The sequence below is a fragment of the Medicago sativa genome, chromosome 3, assembly GCF_051527215.1.
Source record: "Medicago sativa cultivar Bolivia chromosome 3, Bolivia_mono, whole genome shotgun sequence".
NCBI classification, from domain to species: domain Eukaryota; kingdom Viridiplantae; phylum Streptophyta; class Magnoliopsida; order Fabales; family Fabaceae; genus Medicago; species Medicago sativa.
The window spans coordinates 75,561,350-75,573,973 of record NC_140751.1 but is presented as its reverse complement, the minus strand read 5'-3'; positions in this window follow the sequence as shown (position 1 = coordinate 75,573,973).

The window sequence follows — 12,624 nt, the reverse complement described above, 5'->3', positions numbered from 1 at the left end:
TTTCCTAAAATAAAAAACAGTTAGTATATCACAGAGCACTTATATTATCCTCTAACATTAATTGTAACAACAATTGTTCAATTTCAATCAACTCATCTTGATCACATAAAATCAAAAAACTACTCTTTGTTTACTCCCTTTATTATAAATGTTACAAGAAATATAGAATCAAAAATAAATTCACTTAGGTTGGTCTAGTGGTGTTGTCTTGAGACATTTGAGTATGTTCTTCTCATGGTCTCAAATTCGATTCATCCTGATGTCAATCTCAATGGGCTAGTACATAAAGAGTTTTGTTCAAGCTTTAAATATGATCATCACAAATGAACTGTGGGATTTGACTATTTGAATTAACTGGTCTGAAAAAAAGAAAATTAAGTCATGTAAGTAGAGATAATATTTGTAAACATTAAACGTTTGATATGTTGGGATGTAGGTTTGAACCGTAATTTTCCACTTTTCAGCACTTGTTGGTTTAGTTGATATGGTTTTGAGAGAAGAAAATAAAATTGTAATGGCTAGGAGTCGAAGGAAAAAGGATTTGGACTTCCAATATCACCTGATATGGAAGCCAAATTTGTGCATGCCATGTTTGAAGATAGTGTAGTGGATCTCATACTGTTTGGCATGAACACGATAGTACTTAACTGATTTCTGTCTGCAGGATTCTTTTTCCGTACTAGGAATCTTTAATGCCGATTATGTAAGTACAATTTGCTTCAAAGTAAGCTTTAATTGCTTTAGTTTGTTGAGGACCTCGCAAAGGTGGATTTTTCTTTTAACACGTGTGATAATTGGAGGTTTTAATTCAATAACTTTGAGTTTGGGGTGTGTGGTGGCTTTCATGATTTTTTTCTTTATCTCTTTTTTAATCAATTAGCTTTTCTCATCAATTTTTTTTAGATGAACGAAATGGTAAAGTCATTATAAACTCACACACATAAGTGGAGGTACCGGGGTTCGAACGCCGATCATTGCATCTGGCCTGACAATTTCGGCATTTTTGTCAGTTGAGCTAGGACTTATGGACTTTTTTTTACCATTCATCTATCAATTAAATACACTAAAGTATATTTGTGTCTAAGGTATAATGGTTCAGTTTGGATCGGTTTTCAGCCAAAAAAATGTTTGAATCGATGAAATATCCATCGAATCGGTTTGGTTCGGTTTTCACTTTTTTCAAAAAAGAACAGAACAAAACTAATCAGTTTGGTTTGGTTTGGTTTGGATCGGCTCGGTTGCTCGGTTTATTTGAAAATATAATTAAAAAAAATCCATATTCTTGCAAATTTGTATTTTATGTATAAAGCATATGTCATACTAAAATATTTCATGGAATTTTGTATTTCATATTTTGTTTCTTCATGTTCTCTATTTTTCAAACAACTTTTTATAACTGACCTTAGTCAATATTACAAAGGCATATAAAACGATGTATTTTCAAAAGTTTGAAGGCGTAAACATGATTAAACTAACCAACAGATGGAAGATCTCATCGGCGATGAGGAACGTTGGGTTAGGTCATAGGTGTGATTGACAACTAGGGTTTCTTTTATAATTGTCACATTTGCATTATTTTCTATCTCAAAATAACCAACATTTTAGATGTCAATGCAATATTTAATATTTTTTCACTCATATATTCTTGTTTATTAAATTTAACTCTATTTAATTACTCCACAAACTACAATAAATAAGGTTGTTTTAATAAATAATACTACATATGTCTTTTTCACGTATGTAAACACAAGTTAATTACAACAAGTGAGCTGCTCAGTGAAATATCCTAGGTGGAATTTCAAGAGCACTCTGAATAACACTTAGATGAAAAACACATTGTTCCACTATTTAGAATTTGTCCCTTCAAACCTCTTAAGTATCCCCCTTTTATAACCTCAAGGTGTTGGTTTAATAGGCCTTTCTCTGATCATTCAAAGCACATTAAGTTGTGATCCAGAGCCTCGTATTGGTTGTTTGTTTTGCATACGGTCGCGCGTGGACTAATGTTCAACTCGACTGTATCGGGAGTGTGGAGTTGAGACGCGCTTTCAGACGTGCTGACTTGAACAGTCAAACCAGTGTTGAGTTAGAACGAGCTGAGTTGACCTAACTTGAACACTCAAACCAGTGCTGAATGAGGACAAGCTGAGTTGGCCTGACTTGAACAATCAACCTAGTGCTTAGTGTAGATGAACTGAGCTTGCATGAATTGAATAATCAAACCATTGTTGTGCATGAATTGAATAATCCCCCCATTGCACGACCAAACATACGCTAATACGTGAAAGCTTGAGACACATGTTTGGGCGGGAGACCACCAAACCAAACAGGCACTTATACTTTTTTTAAGGGTTAAATAAGGTTTTGGTCCATAAAAATAAAGCGAAGTTTGATTTTAGTCCTTAAAAAATAAAACATGATGTTTTCACCCTTACAAATTTTTTTGTTGTTTTTAGTCCTTAGTGAATAAATTTTTTGACATTTTTTTAACATATAAACATGTAAAGTTTGAACATAATAGATTAACATAACATAAATATATCTTAAACATAAAAGAGTGAAAATCTTAAGGGTTAAATATGTTTTTGGTCCCTATAAATATACCAACTTTTCGTTTTAATCCCTCTAAAATTTTCCTTCAACTTTTAGTCCCTATAAAATTTTCAATCACTACTTTTGGTCCCTATTTTAAAGTTAATTTTTGTATTTTTTTTTAATAAAATTGTGCAGAAATATGTAGAATATTGTAAAAATCTTTCCCAAAAAAAAATTATAATTTTTTAAGAAAACATAAATTTAATATGAATTTTTAACCATAAAAAATATAAAAATTCATATTAAATTCATGTTTTGTTAAAAAATTCTAAATTTTTTTGGGAGAGATTCTTATAATATTATGAATTTTTCTGCAAAATTCTATTCAAAAATATGAATTCTACATATGAGTTTACTTTAAAATAAGGACCAAAATTAATGATTGAAAATTTTATAGAGACTAAAAGTTGAAGGAAAATTTTAGAGGAACTAAAATGAAAAGTTGGTATATTTATAGGGACCAAAAACATATTTAACCCAAATCTTAACATTAATATGGACATAAAACCATTAAGGGTAAAAAAACAAGACACAAAAAGATTTGTGAGGACGAAAGCGTCCCATTTTATTTTTTAAAAGAGGGAGCATTAGAAATTTACATAATTAACCACCATCGTGTAATCCAAGGAGCCAACATCTTCATCAAGAAAAAAATGAACAGGTGGAGCAACTTTCCCCTTATGGGATTGGGCTTGGATTCACTCACTTTACTAATAGATCAAAGAAAATTGTTCTTCTCCCATCTAATAACACTAACTCCAACTGAAAGGACGAAAATACCCCAGCGTGAGTTAAGGCACGTTGGGTACGCATGTTATAAACCCAACGGGATTTAACTCACGCTGCGTGTTGTTATAACACATCAAGTCAGAAACATAACCATTCACTTTCCAAACTTTCCCAAACCTCCCACAATGCGATTTTTTCACCTTCAAGTGTGATTTTGCTTATTCTTGCGTTATTCAAACTCAATTTCTCCCACAAAATCAAGTAAGTGTTTGCATTGGCTTTTTTGTTTGTTTAAATTTTGGTATTTTTGGAGAAATTTTCAATTTTAGATTTATATAAATTTGGTTTGCATGTTAGTTTTGTCGATGAATTAAGTTACAAATTATTGTTTAGAAGTTGATTATAGTAGGTTTGATTGAAATGTGGTAGGTTAGAGTTGGGTTAGAGTTTAGGAATTGTGATAAATTTTGTTGAACTCTAGGTGTTTGATAAAATGTCTCAATGTAAATTTGTTTGTTTTTTGAATTATTAATGATGAAATAAATTAGAAATTGGATTGTTAATGTTGATTATATTGAGTTTGACTGCGATGTAGTAGGTTAGTGTCATACCTCAGTTTCTGACCCTAAGATCCCATTTTCACACATTCTTTAGCTCAAAAATTCTTTGACTTTTCAAAGAAAATTTCGGCAGAGAGGTATTTTAAAATAGCTCATTTTTGTTCCGATTTCGGGCCCTCTTCTCACTTTATTTTTATTATTAGTCTTTTTAATCTTTTTATTTTATTTTATTAGTTTTTATTTTTTCTTATTTTTTATCTTTTATTCCCATCTTTTATTTTATTTTACTTTATTTATTATTTAGTTTTTTTTTATTATTCAATAAGTCCAAAATATGTCCATGTCCAAAAAAAATTCAGCCACGCCACAATTTCAGGCCAGAGTCACAAAAGTCAGCTTCTCCTTTTCATTTTTGTTCAAAACGCGTTTCCAGCAGTTAAAATTGCTTAATTACCATTCAAATCCTTTAATTCAATTTCCTTCTTGAAAATTTGCTAAGCCTTTCAGAACAGCAAGAAATCATCAGAATCCGGGCCGGTTACGAACCCAAAGAAAACCTGCATCAAGAAATCAAAAAACACACAAAGATCGAAAGAAACAATTTCATCACTTGCAATACACGGAAACAATTACAAAAAAAACATCCAAACCGTCGCAAACCCAACACAAAAAACATTCAAACACGTAATCAACCAGTCACAACAATCTAAACCTTAAAATTGTTACAAACCTAAAACACAATCACAACAGAGCCACAAATTAAACCACCATACCCACGCATTCCAAAAAACTGATCCATACACCAATCACCAAACCCCAAACCAACCAAACCGAATTCAAACCAGTCACCATCCATCCCTACAAACCGAAAAAAACACCACCAGATTTGAATAAACTTTTCCTAAAAGGTAGTCTTTTTAATTTCATATCCAGGGCCGGGTTTTTGTCTTTTAAAGTTTTTTTTAGAGAAGAAAAGGAGTGAGAAGAAGAAGTAGAAAAGAATGAAAAAAAATACAAAAAAGAGCTTTTTCATAGCTCCGACGCGGCGGCGCCGCAGTGGTGGTTCACCAGTGTTTTATCTTGGTTTTTCGGGTGTCAAACATTGATTACGTTTGAACCTTTTTAACCGTTGATATCTCATTTTTTCTTGGGAAGGGAAAAAATAAGCAAAACCCTTGAGAATCGGGGTCCGGGAGTTGTTTTCGCTATGGGAAGGTGTTAGGCACCCATAACGACTATAGTATCCTATAGGAACCGTCTTTTACTTTCTACGCGCGCGCTTTATTTTTAAATGCTATTTGAAAGTGATATTTACACCTAAGAGTTTACTGAGTGAAGAATTTGGAGGGAGAAGAAATCGTTTGAATTTTTATTTTATTTGAATTGAAGGAATATTGGTTCCTTGCCTACGTACCCTTTTTAAGGGATCAAATCCACCGTAGTTCTCTTCCAAAAAATGTTTTTGTTTTTGTTGGTTGATTTTAAGTTTGAAAATTGGAATTTGAAGAATGAGAGAGAGAGGCCTCAAGGGCATAAGACTTTGAAAATGTGAGGTTGAATTAGTCAGTTTGCAAAAGGAGTCCGAGTATGATTAAAATTCATTAAGATTTTGTTTAAGAAAATGAAGGGAAAATTCAATGGGGTTTTGACCCCAAGGTTTATTTGGAAAATTATTTGAGTGATGTTGTTCATATTTTTTTGGAAGAAAGGATTTTTGTCTAAGTTTCGCGATTCCTAAGCATACATCTAAACATACATTCCCTAAGCATACATCTAAAGTAACCATGTGATGTGTGTGCATGTGTCGGTGCTTGTGTCGGTGTACATCATTAGAGTCCATTGTCCTTTACATCATTGGCCTAGATGCATGCTATGGTCTTGCAAGAATTTAAAATTGCATGAAGTAAAATACAAAATTCCTAGGTTTTACATTCTAATCTTTGAATGAATTTAAGTGGCAAGAAATTAAAGTGCAAGAAATAAGAGATGAAAGTATGATGTGAAATGCTATGGGAATGAGACATGAAACAAGAAGGGTTAGTAGCATGAGTGAAATAGAAATTAGCAACAAAATGCATAGTAAAACTACTATTTCTTGCAAGAAAAGTAAACCAACAAGCTTGACAAAAAGTGATAAAAGAACTTGAAATTTAATGCAAAAACTAAAGCTAAATTAAAGCCTAGATTCTCATAATATTGGAGAAGTTTTGAATGACTTGTTTCAAGACAAAAAACATGAGAATCAAAGAATTTAACCATGCCAAAATTTATAAGGTTTTTAAGTTCTTTATGCACTTTTATTTCTCAAGCTTATTTCATATTATTCACAACATAAAGGATCCGCAAAAATCTAATTCAAAACAGCAAGCATACACCACATTAAGAGGCAAATTTATTCCACAAAATTATATGTCTAAGGCCACAATCATGTACCAACACCCAAGCTCAAAATCACACCACAATTTCACAAGAATATTAACAAAAAGTGAGCTACAAGTAAGGAAAGGTCACAAATAATCTTGAGGTGAATTTTGGCATGAAACCACATCACAAATGATAGGTTTCAAGTGCCAAAATTACTACAAGAAAAAGTTCACAAACACTCAAGAGTTTTTAACAAGATTTTAACAAGAATTAAAACATTGAATTAACAAGAGCACAAAATATTTTTCATACAATTTTGATCAAGATTCAACATGCAAACAGCATCAAGATTCAATCAAAATAGCAAGAAAGACATTCACAATTTTTTTGGAATTTTTTAGTAACAAATCACATGTTCAGGGGGTGTAAACAGCAAGAAATTATCACAAACACACAGACAGGGGGGGTGCAGGGAGCAGATCTGTAGAGAAATGAAAACAGAAGTGAATGAGGAGTACTGGGCCTTGTTAGCTACGAAAATGGGCTTATGAAGGAGGCATATAAATTCATTTTGCTGTAGAAAACCTCATTTCTTCTTGTTCTCCCTCTCTCTAAAAATTTTGCTCTCACTTCTCTCTTAAATGTTCATCTTCAACCTCATGAATGTCACCGGAAAATTCAACAAACTCGCCGGAATCTTCAAAGGTTCGCCGGAAAATTCATAACTCCGGCGACACTTCCGGATTCCGGCGAGCTCCGATTCGAATTTTTTTACACTTTTAAAATCGGATCGTTATCCTCTTTTCGAATATGAACTCGGAAACATTCAAAACACAATCAATCCACCTAAATCTAACACATACAGCCGCGCCAATTTGAGAAAAAAAAGTGGAATAAAAAGCTTGGATCAAGAACAATACCGTGATGGTTGACGAAGCTTTGAATGGCTCCGGATTCTTCTTATGTATTCGAATTTGGTGCTGTTTCTCTTCTCCCTTTGCTTCGATTGAATTCCTTTCCTTCGTCCGATTCCGGTTCGTCGTTAATGGAATTGATTGAAGGTTGTTGTTTATGGATGTGATTTTTGTGGAGTTGAAGGTTAATTGTGGTGGTTGAAGTTTGTTAGAGATGAAGATTGTGGTGGTTGAAGTTTGTTAGAGATGAAAATTGTGGTGGTTATGGAGGTTTTGTGGTGGATTTTAATGATGGATGTTGTTGATGATGATGATGGAGGAAGAAGATTGTGGTGGTTAGAGAGAGGTTGAAGATGAAGTTGTGGTGGTAGAAGTTAGTTAGGGTGGTTAGAGGTGGCGGAAAGTGTTTGTTATGGTGGATGTTGTTGATGATGATGGTGGCGGTTTGGAGAAGAAAGAGGGAAAAGAAAATTGATTTGTTGTGATTTTTGTGTATTTGTGAAAAAATGATTAGTGTGTTGACTCTTTGACCATGGGACCCATTATATAGGTAATGTGTGAATTTTTGGACCAATAGGAGTAGGACATGTGGCGTAACTAACTTCTTGGACAAAAAATGAACTAAAATGCAATTTTAACAACTTAAGGACTAAAATGCAAAATTAACTAAAGTTGCATTAAAAAAAGTAATTTGAAAATTAACGTAAAGCGAAACGATTAAAAATAACAAAACGGACTAAAATGAACCAATTACTGAAATGAGGTAACCTTTCTCCGTCAAAATTTCGCGTGAAATGACCAAAATGCCCCTAGGGACTAAAATGACTCAAAATGACTCAAATGCAATTTTTAAAACGGTTTTTTAACAGGGAAATAAAGCAAGAGTTTATACAAGCAAATTAAAAGACTCAGAGACAATTAGGAATTAAAAAGAATTTTAACACAGGAAATGACTAAAATGCCCCTAGGGGCTAAACTGACTCAAAGACTTCAAATGTGATTTTTGAAATAGATTTTAACATGGAATTAAACAAAAATTCATTCAAACCAAATGAAATGACTCAGGGACAATTTTTCAAAGATTGAAAGAAATTTTAACATAGGAAATGACTAAAATGCCCCTAGGGGCTAAATTGACTCAAAATGACTTCAAATGTAATTTTTTGAAATGGACTTTAACATGAGAGTGAAACAAGGACTTATACAAATCAAATGAAAAGATACAAACAATTTTCAAGGACTAAAATGAATTTGAATGCAGGAAATGACTAAAATACCCTTTTTCATGGATTTTGCAAATAACATTGAAATAAGATGCAGAGGAAGTGCGATTGATCAAGGACAAATTCAAATGACTTGAAATGCAAGAAAAGAAGAATTGAGCTAGTATTTTTAGGTCCAAAATTAGGGTATAACAACCGGCCACCGCACCGGAAGACTCAGCTCGCCGGAAACTGCAATCGGTTTCTGACCGGAAATAGAGAGGGAAGAGAAAAAAAGAGTGAAGAGAGAGAAAGGAGTGGGAAAAATGAGAGAAAGGGAGCGGGGAAGGATATTTATACCCCCTGAATCCAGTGCGCGCAACCTCATGTCATTACAGTACACCCTCATCCTCCAAACCATCAGATTTTAATCTGATTGCCCACCATCACGCCCTTTAGATCAGATCAACAACCCAGATCCAACCTCTCAAAGGCCCACGTGCCCCATCCTGCACCCTTGGCCCAACATGTTTCTTTTAATTCTTGCACCACTTTATCACTGATAACAACCCCCCCTGCATTCATATTTTCTTTTATTTTTATCTTGTTTGTTTTTCCATGCATTTTTATTTCAATTGCATTTTATTTTACTTCATCTTACGTTACGTTAATTTACTCATGCATTTCATGTTTTATTGTTAGCATTTTAAATTATTGTCATTCTATTTTCAGCATTTAGAATGTATTCAGGGCCGATGTAAAATATAAATGAGAAGAACCATGCATGTGTCTTTTTTTTATTTTTATTTATTCTGCTCAATAAAAAAATGCAAAAAAAATATTAGGTTTGTTAAGAGATTTTGTAGTGATCCAACGTCACTACGAAATTCTCACACTTTTATTTTTATTGTCGCGTTAGTTTAGATTTTAATCAATATTTAAAAACAACAAAAAGCATGCAATTAACCAAAAATCATCAAAAATCGGTTTTCATAATAAACCTTGATTTTTAATCTAGTGATCCCATTTTTATTTTATTTTCTTAATCAAATTTCTATCAACTTAATTATACTTTGGGTCATTTTCTTTCATTATAAAAAACACAAACAAATTCTTTTTGCCACTTTGGCGTTTATTTCTTAAAACTCTTTTTCAAAACCAATAAAAAATACAAAAACAAATCAAACGGTAATTTTTACCCCGAACTACAAGGTTTTGATCCCTCACGGGTACGTATGCAAATGACTTTGTCCTTCCAAATCATAAAAAATGTAAAAAATAATTTTCCTTTTCTTTTCATCACTTTAATTCCATTTTTTTAAAAAAAAACAAGTAAGTTATAGCACAAAATATGAATAAAATCAAGAGGTTCCCATAGAATACTATGGATATTTAGGGTGCTAATAACACCTTCCCTAAATATATCTAACCCCTGAACCCTAAATCTTTTTAAAATGTGGTAATTTAGAACTTTTTTCTCCGTTCTTTTGAAAATTTAAAAGTTCAGTCGTGAAATAAAATTAGTGAGTCTATGCTAACCTAATAGCTTGACCTCTAAAAAATGACGCGACAGGTAGATTTTGAAATTACACTGCCGAAATTGAATCGTTGTTGTTAATTAGTTAGAAATGACACAATGTCCCTACAAAAAAAAATCACTGATTTTTGCTTTTAAAAATGTTGTGTAGATACGTCTCAAAGGCCTGACAAGTTAAAGGATGGAGGGATCTGCTACCGGTAATGCATGGAGAGAAAAGGTCGCACAACGCCCTCCTAATGCTAAGCCTGGTAGACGGAGTCAAGGGGCACGAGATTTGGTAGGGGTGATGATGCGGAGGGATCATTGTCTCAGGCGGGTGCATCCCAGATAGTGGACCTGACGCAGTATCAACATCAGCATGAGGCTTATCAGCCTCAGTATGAGCAGGCTCACCAGCAGGAGGGTGAGGCTCAGGAGGTGCATAGGATGGAGTTCGAGGCCAGACCACCGGGCTTTCCTAGGGGCCTTATGATTTGTCGCTTCTGCCGAGGTTCGGTAAACACGTGGCATGCAAATTATGGGTCGATCCCGAAGTAAGTATAATTGTTTAATTTTATTTTAATGATATGTTAGTTTTTATGATTTAAAGTTTAATGTTAAAACAATTTAAATTAACTTAAATTACGCGCATTCATTTAAATTGAAGCGTAAGAATTTAAATTACGCACTTTCATTTAAATTTATGTTAGAATATTTAATATTTTTTTATTTTTTTAACAGTTTTTTTTTTGTATTTCAGTTTCAAAAGTCGCATACGGTGACCAGTGTCTCGGACGGGAAGAAGCTTAATCTTAATAACTTGGCAGTGCCAGTGCCGACAGAATTATTTGAATGGTTCTGGACGCCGGTGAATGCATTCGTTCTTTCCCCTCCTTAAGACTGGGTACAACACCATCAGTCACAAACTTGTTTGTGCCATGTTAGAGAGATGGCACGAGGAGACCAACAACTTCCATCTACCGGTTGGGGAGATGACCGTCACACTAAATGATGTGGCGTCTCTTCTAGGCATCCCCATCATTAGGACGCTTATTAAAGAGGAGGATCTATCTTATGAGCGGGACATGCAACTATTGGATGATGAACTGCATTTTACGGCGGAGGACGTGATGCTTGAGGTGACAAAACAATGGGGTGTGTTTATTACTTACGCTCACCTAAAGAGGTGTTATGAAAGACTGTTGGGTAGGTGTAATCAGATGCAAGAGCCTGCTGATGAGGAGGAGGCAAAGGAGCAAAGTACTGTTAGGACCGCCTGCATTAAGGCGTTTTTGTTGCTCTTGCTTGGCTACACCATTTTTGTCAGCAAGAACAGCAAAAGCGTTAATCTGCTATGGTTGCTTGCACTTCAGGATTTGGACAGGTTGGGTGATTGGTCATGGGACGGGATGACACTTGCTTTCCTGTACTCTAAGCTTTCTCTTACCTCCGACTCAACTGTTAAAGTCGTTGGTGGTTACCTGAGCTTGCTTGTGGTAATATATTTTTATTTTTATTTTTTAGTGGATCATAAATGAATAGTTGTTTGTATGATACTTGTGTTGATATAAATTTGTCTCTTTGTTTTTGCAGTGATGGGTTATGGCGCACTTCAAGCAGCTCGTTCCGAGGAAGCTTGAGCCAGAGTACGAGCATGTCGACCTGCTTGCGGGTAGATGGAAACCTTGCAGGGGCTATGCTGATCCTGGACATTTTAGAGGCCTAATTGATTTGATGGAGCATGCTAATGTCATATGGACACCGTGCGAGTTTCGACGAGATGTGACACCTTTTCGGGAGATATGTTGGTACTCCGGATGGATCATGGCCGGCAAAGACAAGATATTTCGTCACTTGCCGGAGCGGGTTCTGAGGCAGTACGACTATGTCCAGACCATTCCCAGACCTCATACGACGATTAGGATCTTGTGCCAACGGATGTGCTTATGACCTTCACGGATTTTGTTGTCAATGTTCTTAGCCAACAGGAAAGGGGTGATCCGGTCCCAGAGGACGAGGTGTGGAAGCATGAAGTGGTGTACATCAAATGGTTCTACCATGTATCCCATCCTATTATGATCGCCCATGCGCCCGTTGCTGACTACACATCTCTTGTCCCTCCTAACAAGGAGGTTACTATTGAGCATCAGTGGGCCAAACAGTCTCCCGACCCATTCCAAATCATCGGCAACATCAGAGCCATAGTGGAGAATGCAATGGGGCATCCTGATGTGTTTTCAAATCCTGTCGTTGCTGACATTATAAAGGGCATCCGATCCAAGTATAGCATTCTGCAGGATGTGTCGGTTTCGCGGAGGAAGAGTAGGAGTCATTAGTTTTTTTTTTGTGTTTTCCTGGCATTTGTATATATTTAGATGTTTTTATGACACTTTGATAGATATGGATGTAATATATTTACATTTGCGCGTTTGTATTATTTTATTACATTTTGATTAATTTTCTGTTTATTTTGCGTATTTAAATATTGAATGAATGAATGTATGTATGATTGAATGATGAAAACATGAATGAATGGAAGTATACATGAATGAATGATTTAAATTAGGTGAAAATGCCAAAACAACTGTTATGGTAGTGGACACAGAACCAACATGAATTCAACTTGACTTAAGACACATTGCGTTTTACAACTGCGTAACTTAAGTCACGTCAGAACTATTTTAAGTATTTTGTATGAGGATGAGCAAATCTTAGATGGAAGAGGAGCAATTTTCCAAATC